The sequence below is a fragment of the Dendronephthya gigantea genome, unplaced genomic scaffold, assembly GCF_004324835.1.
Source record: "Dendronephthya gigantea isolate DGI-Jeju-01 unplaced genomic scaffold, DenGig_1.0 000380F, whole genome shotgun sequence".
Classification (NCBI taxonomy): Eukaryota; Metazoa; Cnidaria; class Anthozoa; order Malacalcyonacea; family Nephtheidae; genus Dendronephthya; species Dendronephthya gigantea.
Window position 1 is genome coordinate 66,824 of NW_021163390.1, and position 9,236 is coordinate 76,059.

General features: G+C 36.5%; 1 long non-coding RNA gene across 1 annotated transcript; it reads left to right on the plus strand.

The window, feature by feature from the left end:
• The first annotated feature begins 3,917 nt into the window (after nt 1-3,917).
• On the plus strand, nt 3,918-4,407 carry LOC114542709. The gene is made up of 3 exons (XR_003689736.1): nt 3,918-3,959; nt 4,038-4,124; nt 4,366-4,407. It is a non-coding gene; the product is annotated as an uncharacterized LOC114542709 (long non-coding RNA).
• Nucleotides 4,408-9,236: the final 4,829 nt, after the last annotated feature.

Genomic DNA, 9,236 nt, shown 5'->3' on the forward strand with positions numbered 1-9,236 from the left:
ATTCGGCGAAAAGTTGGTAACATTCTTTTAAATCGTTTAAATCGCATTGTAACAGCTTTGTGCTTTGTACAAAAACTTCACAGCGATCCAATTGAAACAAGTCTTTGGAATATGTTTGCCTTACACAGAATCATCGAAGTTGGCTCAACGCGATAACATCTGAAACTTTTTATTATTGGTTTTGTCAAAATGATTAAAATATAAACGAACTGATATGTTTCACCTTAGATACTCTCAATACATTGTAGCTCTTGCTGATAATGTCATTTCATCCTGGTTTGTCAACTGTCCGCTATTGTTAAGAAAACAATTCGTGCCATTTATTACAAAAGTAAGTCCACATGTCATTCTATTGCCAGGGGGATTGCTTGCTGAATTTTCAATAGATATATTTGCAAGAGCGACCAAGTTTTAATATTCTTCTAGTGAAAGCTCTTAGGAACGTATTTGTCATTTCCAGGCTTCTTCAACTGATAGAAAAACTCGTGCAGATGATTCTAGCCAGGTGCCAAACACAAAATTCGATACCAAAGCATCTGACCTTCTTACCCGCGATTTAAAGCCCACTGGTACCGTAGGCTCAGTACAGAAATCTTGTGACTCAAACATCTTGTGACGACCAGCGGTGGGAAAGACTGAGATTTATGAAAGTTTAATTCCAAAACAACTCTTTGGTAAGGTCAACGATGGGTCAAACCTGTTCAATGTTTCGGTTGGGCATTCCGTTGGCGGAATGTCAAATTGATATTGTTGTATTTCAGATGATTTATCGGCCGAACTCATTAAAGAAGGAGCCAGAAAACGCCTTGAAACTACAACAGAACTTCTTAGCAAGAGCACAGACAGCGTACATTGATTGTAGATCTTGTCAAAGATCGCCTCGCATCGTGTAGAGAAGATGAGGAAACTAATATTGAAGATACCCGGGATGATGTTGAAATGAAGAAAACCGAACTCAAGGAGTCAGGTTTGTAATGTTAAAACAGATCGGCCATTGTTCGCGCATTTACGAAATGAACAAATTATCTGCCAACATTTTAGACAGCGCAGAACAAAAGATGCTGCTTACAGAACACGGCAGATCTTCACCCTCGTCGATTTTATTACAAGATTCCGGTCAAAAGTTGAATCTTGGTTCGGCATTTGTTCAACGAACTCGATATTTGAGTCGTAGTCCGAGATATGGACCAAGCGCTTTTATGGTAAGAATTTCTCTTCAAACTCGCTTTGCATGAAATTTATTTCGTGCAAGAACATTCACTATCCATCCCTTATATTGCTACTAACATGACTGGCAGGGGAAGCAGAAAAGAAAGAAATCTTTTATTTAGACTAGCTTTTTCATTTTACAATCGTTTCAGATTGATGTCGTACCAGATTCCAAAGACACTGTTATACACAAGGAAGAAACTGAAGGCAAGCGAAATTACCTTTGCAATATGGAGGAAATATATATATTATAATATGACTATATTTACCTATTTTTCTTTCACAGGGAACAGTCAAGGCTTATTAACTCGTGAAGAGTTTAAAAAGGTAGCAATTTTAAGATCACGAATCATCATCGTGCATTAATCTCAACATCTGTTTAATTTTAGCCTGTTCCTGGTAAATCCCTTCTGGATGCAAGTCCTTTGAAAACTTTTTTGAGTTAAGACGAGGATAAACTTAATGAATCCGTAAGTCAAGTAAAATAATGATAAATTTGTCTTATACGGATTATTAAATACTGAGCATTATAAACCGGTAAACTCAGAAACCGGTAATCTCAATTTTGCACTTCGAATTACGTAATTTAATCCTTGTGGTTGAAGGTGAGGACTTGCAACGTTACTTATTTATTACAGGGTGACGATAGCGTGGGGAATTCAGGGGTCGGTAGACTTAGGGAAAGACACTCGTAATATAATAGATTTTACAAAATATATCCTTAGGTTTTCCTATGAGTTACAATAAAACCTTTACAATTGTTCATTGATGAGCTCAGAATGTTTCGTTATCACGTGGCCTATGCACGACTCTTAATGGTTACTGTTAATCTGTTGTAACCACCTGCTGTACTGGTACGATTATTATCACATTTTGTTTGAGCTTTACATACCCGGGGAAAACACTCAGCCACGTCGAGGTTATTAGCTAATTCCAACAGCTTGTCGTAGTATTCATTTTGGAATAAATCTACAGAGGCACGTAGTTTTGCCATTTCATCCTTTAAAAGATTAATCTGTTTTATTGATTCCGCAATATAGATTTTTTTTTCTTCTTTAATTGGACCGTCAATGACAAAGTATGATCCAGAACATGTTGGGTGATAATGAGAGCAGCCATAAATTCAAATTTCTCCACGTTGCGAAAATGAGACTGTGCGTCACTAGCTAATCTAGGAAATGGCCCTTCCTGCGATCCTCCAAACTGCATAAAATTGAGTGTTTCGTAGATAACTTTGAATGCATCCAAACAACCATCGCGGGATCTTATTCGTTCTACCCATCGTGTCGTGGAAGGTTTGCGAGCTTGTTACGGGTTAAACCAAACTCTTTCATCTTTTTACTTAGATACTGTGAGCGGATAGGGAAACTGATAAAAAAGCTGGCGATATTTTGTGCCTGACTCAAAATATTTTTCACTGGAAGAATTGAACACGCTTTGGCAACAATAAGGTTTAAACGATGACTGGAGTAATGAACATGCAACGCCTTCGGGTTTTTCTCTAATATTCTCCCAGAAATACCTTTTTCCTGGCTGGACACAGCACTAGCACCGTCATATCCCTGGCCTCGACAATTTTGAACGGAAGCCCGACATCTTGAAGTGTACTTTGACTAATGAACGGAATCAAATCCAAAGGCGAAACAGTTCGGTATACAAATGAAAATGTTCTTGAATCATGTAAAACTTCAAATTTATTCAAGGTATGTTATATAATTAATAATGCATAATATAAATTTAAATTTGAATCAGTGTCTACCGTCTACTTTTTTGCATATTATAAAAGTAGCAAGCAAATTCAAATGACCATAAACCCGGCATTTTTAGAATTCGAAATTTTGACAGGATATAATTTTGTAGTTTTGATAGTTTATACACCCCAACAGCCAAACAATTTTATGATACTTATCCCTATATTGATCATTAAACCCTATAGAATGAAATTATCCAGAAAGTATAAGCTTGGAGTTATCATTAAAAAGTGCCTTGCACCAGGTGAACTATTTATTCAAATCTATTTACTAATTATTGTATTTTACTAATTTTGTATTTACTAATTATTGTATTTACTAATTATTGTATTTTACTAATTTTGTATATACTCATGTGTATTTATAGTGATAATAATATAACAATAGAGTTGATGTTCGCGGTCATAAATGTGTTTTTGGCCCGACTTCGAACTCATTTTAGCCCGAGCGGCGTAGCGAGGGTTAAAATGTGTTCCGCGAGGAGGGCCAAAAACACATTTATGCCCGCGAACATCAACTCTATTACTATAATATATAATAAACTATAAACTATTATTACTATAATATATGTTCAACATCGTCAGCCTTCATTCCCTTAGCTCAGTAAGTCATGCGACATTCCATGTCAGTTCCAGTAATTGTTCATCTCAGACCTTGAAAGAAAAAAAACAAACATTCCAAACACTCCAAACACTCCAAACACTCGATGTCTTCTGACCTGGATTCAAGTTTACTGCTTTTATCATCTTTTTATTTCACGTTTCCATTTTGAACATGTCCAATTGCAAAAAAGTATCCAGCCGACTTAAAATAGTTTTATTTTTGCAGTTACTTTCCAGAATATACCGTTTGGTTAAGACTTGTGTATTATAGTATATCATAGTTTTAAAACTTCTTTTTCTGTCAGATATTTTCAATAATTAGCTATCGAGACCATCCTCAGTTGTTCGGGCTGGAATACACAAGCGGTCAGCTGAGAAATTACTCGTCTTCCGACAGGTAGTTTAAAAAAGCGATTTTGTATGAAGCTATATAAAATATTTCTTGTTCTGAATGTGCGTATTTCACTCAATCTAGGGATATATCATTGGCTGGTTAGCTACACGGGGTTAGAGGCAGTGGAAATGGAGATGTTTGTGTAAAAACGACCCCAACGAAGAGACGGTACTGTACGCTTTTTCATAGATGATTGAGCGAAAATTATGGTCAAAATTTTCCTGATGAAAATCTCGCACTGCTATGATTACCGTAAATACGAACCCTCATTTCATTCTCCTCCTGACGTATGGGATCTCATATAACACACAAACAATTACACTTCTCGTCAGGTATTCCTATTAGTCAGTCCAATACATCACATACAGCAAAAGAAGAATTGTTTTTTTAAGATGATATATTTTTCAAGGTTATCGTTGGGGTCCATTGTATAACGTTGTTGACGAAGAAGTAGAAAGCAGTCATTTAAAATTCCTCGCTGCGTCTCCAGGTGAAATATTTCTCTTTTTATTTCACTTTAAATTTTTGAAATATCTCCAAAAGCTTATATTGTCTTATTACTGGTTCCTTGCAGGAAATTTAACCGAAGATGTGTAGAGATTTAACTGCAATATTTCCTACAGCGGTCTACTTCATGCAGTCACCCAAGACGTAAGTTGACAATTTCTTATTTTGTACTTTTCTGCAGACAAAATCCTGTGTAGAGAATATTATTGCATTTTTACTGAGTTTTAATGTTCTGTCAAAATCTGGATTAAGGCTGTTTTCCACTCACGTGTTTTTCATACGCACGTTAGTTTTCTGCTTATTTTAGTATGCATTAGTTGACCTAGATTTACACAAATAATCGTTATAAAGGAAGCGAGAATAATTTAAATTGGCAGATTGAAGCTTATTATAATCATAACCATGTACGCACGGACTCGAGTTTACTTGATAGTCGATAGCGTCGACAGCAAATGACATTGAAACGTTTGTATGGATATTTCGAAGTCCTGACAGTATAATTAATATCCCGTAGGTTATTTCAAGCAGATATTTGACTTGCGACGTCGAACAAGGCCAGTTAACCGCGTCGTGGATCGTAAACTGACCTCAATACAGAAAGTGGGGACAAAATAGCCAAAATACAAAACATTTTGTTCTAGGCCTCTCAGTTCCCGCCTCGCCGCGTATAAGGAACGTTAAGAGGCCTAGGGACTACGCTGCGGTAACTCTGGTTGCTGAGTTGACTGGGTCCGAATCCATGAAATGGTAGATTTGAATTTTTCTCGCCAGAAGTACGGCTGGAATATTAAGTCTTTTAAACTCCAATATATATTTCAAACGATTTTAAATATTTTGTAAGGACTTTTCCCGGAGAATAAAGAAAGACTTATCATTAATGCCATCACAATGCTCATTGCTCACGAAGGTATTGTATATCTTTGCCAATAAATATATTTAGTGTTCACCCCTAAAATATACATATTCTGACTGCTATTACCTTCACAGGTATTCAATATATACATAAAATAGTTAAAATGTTTCGTCTATTTAGGGAGACCAAAACAAAATATCAGATAAAGATCTCGAAGCACTGTTTCACGCTTTGAGACATTAGGTTGGATCCAAAGCAGGTTTCACAACGCTCACTAGGTGAGAAAAGTTTATCTTTAACCATAACACACGCTGTTTACTCAACCAGCTCACTTTCTCTAGACCGTGTTTCTGTTTTGTTTCTACAGCTTCTATGAGAAGGTTGGTGTGAAAACTGTGAAACTTTGAAGAGGAATAATGAAGCCGTGACTCACGCCGCTGTCGACATCCTGTGTGCTCTGATGCAGGTAAAGAGAGGGCTTTCCTTTAAGCGGCCAAAATGGTCAGACCGGTCATATTTAAATTTAAAAAGAGTATTTCGTTAAGAATATAGTTGCGAAATTTCCGAGCTAGACAGATGCAAGTAACGATATACTTGAACGCAGAGTTCTTGAAACACTCTAAAATACCACTAATCTGTCTGTACCGAGATCAACAATAGGACCGGTCTGGCCGTTTTTTCCGTATAAAGGAAAGCGCCAACACTTTAACGATGAATTTCCTGGTAATATGTTGCCAAATCTGTCACTGTCATTAGTGTTACCCCTTTAACTTGCAATCCACATAAACTCAGCCAACTTTGAAATCTGAATGTTAACAGGATCCAATTTTATCGAAACCAATTCTGTTTTTTTATAGCCAACGCACGATAACTATGACATTCGACAAGAATAGATAAACAAAAGCTCTTTGTTATCCTCTGAAAAATTTCTAAGCAGTTTGTTGGAAATTCTCACGATAAATGTTGTAAGATGTGCGGTGTTGGTTGCCTATAATCTATGCTGAACCCTTGCATTTTATTTTTCCATCCCTCTTGTATGTATATAGCTTTGTTTTGGAAGAGAAATTCCCTTGCAAAACCCAGCAAGTGATTCGTAGCAACTGCCTTTCTAATTTGAACTACCTTTCTAACTAAACACAAGAAATAGATTAACCATGAAAACTTTTCTTCTATATTCGTTCTACTGGGGTTTTAGTTATAAGTGGATTGCTTGATTTTCTGACGTTTGCTCTGTGTCCTCCTTACAGGTTTGTTCTAGTTGCTTTGCAATATATTAAAATAATACGGGGGTGAAGTTGGACATTCATGTTAAACTAATAGTAAGGTGTGATTGCTTCCAATATTTTGAATCAACTCATGTAGTCTGTTACAATAAATCGACTATTGCATATTCCTCTTAGTGAGACAACAGATGATGAACAGTTTGGGAAATTACTGGAGAAAGTTGCAGGTATGCTACAAAGAAATTTGAGGAGCTTTTCATTCAACTTGTCTTCTTGGTAGTTTATGGCTCTTTGACTGAGGTTGAGAGTTGATTAAATAGCCTTTCTCTCTTTACCTTTTTGGTGAAGTTTACCACGTCCACTAGCTTGACCCATGCATAGGAGCAACTCATGAAGTCTGTTATTTGTTTGTCTAGAAATGGGTCATTGCATTTATCGATTGTTCCAGGTAGGTTTACGACAAAACTAAATAATAGTACCAATTTTACCATTTCTTCGCTTATGTATGTTTTACTATTGCCCCGCTAATGGTTCTTACCAATCGTGGTTTTGAATTCGTTCCTCAACAATTTCAGCATCCGTCGACAACAATTGTGAAAGGTGCTGGCATGGTTCTGAAGGAGATAATCGAGGTACGTTTTATTCATTCATTCATCCATTGAGAATTTTCCGCCTTTGACGAACGTCATTTATAACGCTCTGCATGTTTTTAGCCGTGATGAATGTACATATTAGTTCAGTTGATATTTAAGAGGTTTTAAAGGGTCTTAATTTTGAGAGGTATTATACACACTTCAAATCAAGCCAGGAACAGATGACGGAAAAATGAGTGAACTATAGATCCTCCGGCAGGAATCGAACCTACGCTTTTGCATGCCGGTGGCAATGCTCTTGTCACTGAGGACGTACAGTTGACTCATTTTTCCATCAACTGTTCCCTGCTTGAATTTGAAGTGCGTATAATACCACTCGAAATTAAGACCCTTTAAAAACCTCAAGAATATTCCTGCATCGTGTGAAGTGCCTAAAATCATCTGTTAATATTTAGTTAGAACTTCACTTTAGGAAGCTGATGAAGAACCCGCGGCAAAAATACAAGTTCTGGCGCTTGCCGAGGGCGCTCTACCAAAACGCTTACGCATGGCCATGTTTACGCAAAGCACTGATAGACGTTCGCTATTGAACAGGTGCGAATTAGTGTGATAAATTAACAAATTGTTGCAGAGGTATAGCCTCTATTCCATCCGCAGGACCTGAGTTGTATTTTAGCAACATTCTCAGATTAATCTTAAAACTTGTGATTTTATAATCCTCTATATACTAGCCATCTGTAAATAGTTCAATTGAGACTAACAAGCATACTCCATAAGTAATTTATAATCATTATTGTTGGCATAGCATCATCCAACAGCAATGGCATTACTTGCGAGAATAATGTTCGTATTAAAGTAGTTTTAATGTCTAAAATATACAAGAAAGTTTAAATGCGAGATTTCCTGTTCATAATTTTTGGTTCATAAACAATTATGTAATAAATTTGAATACGATTTTCACAGCCTGCTGGTTTGTTCTATTACCTTGAAAGCCCTGACGAAGTAAGAAATCTTTGAAAACTTTTTTGCGAGGGCCATTATTTACATAAACCCATTGAGGTGATTCTGACTAACCAATCGTATTCATGACTAAGTGGTATCAACTGCTTTGGTAACTAAACTCCATCATTCATCCTTAAACTGTGCAAACTGCCCCACTGAGGAAATAATTAAATGGTAATTCATTCAGAAGTGTAAAACCTTTTTGTAAAGAAACAATTTTGTTGGAAAGTTTTTATCTTTCCTTCAGCCACCAGAGACTGAAGAAGATCGTTTATCAATTCGTGACAATGTAAAGCTTGCAGAAGTACGTTTTAAATCAACAATCGTGTTCCAAAATTTCATAATGCATGCTTGCATGTACGTATAAGCCTGTTATTTCACGTGCTATACTTGTGTCTTAGAGCTCTGGAAAAACGAGGGAACGTTGAGGAATCAACTTGAAGGATATCTCTCGCATTGGAGGACAAAAATAGGATTCAAATCCAGGAAAGATGTGAGAATTTAAATCCAGTTTTTTTATTACAAGTAAGTGTTCATATTAAGAAAATGGGAAAATGTTCTAGTCGTTTGAAAGATGAAAAAGCAATGATATTTAAGCGGATCTTTTTTACAGATTCAGTCAAGATCTGACAGCGTACAACCTGATTTGGAATTACAAGGTGAGTCTCGAAGTTAAGGTTAGTTTCCGTTGAAAATATAGGATATGGAAATGTAATGGAGGATTTCCTGTCGCTATGAGTATAACAAGACAAATTCAATAGTCCTGACCTCTTTCTCTAAACTGTTCTCGTAAAAGAGTATGAAACAATTTCTTATGTTTTCAATGTGACAGACGCGAGAGGAACTTCTGGGGCACTCGAATCTGATTTGCACGCATTTGCAATGGAAAAAGATCGGAGTGGAAACTACGTTGTCTTTTGGAATCACCTTTAGTTTGAAGTCCTGTATGAATGTTTAGCTGATGAACTGAAACAGGTTAGTGATAAGCCTAACTGCTCTAGCTTTTTAACAGTTCTTCATAAAGCGTCCCCCCCTTATTCCTCGATAGGAATCAAACTCAGTAACGTATCTCTGCTATCAGGTGACTATTATTTGAGAGTCT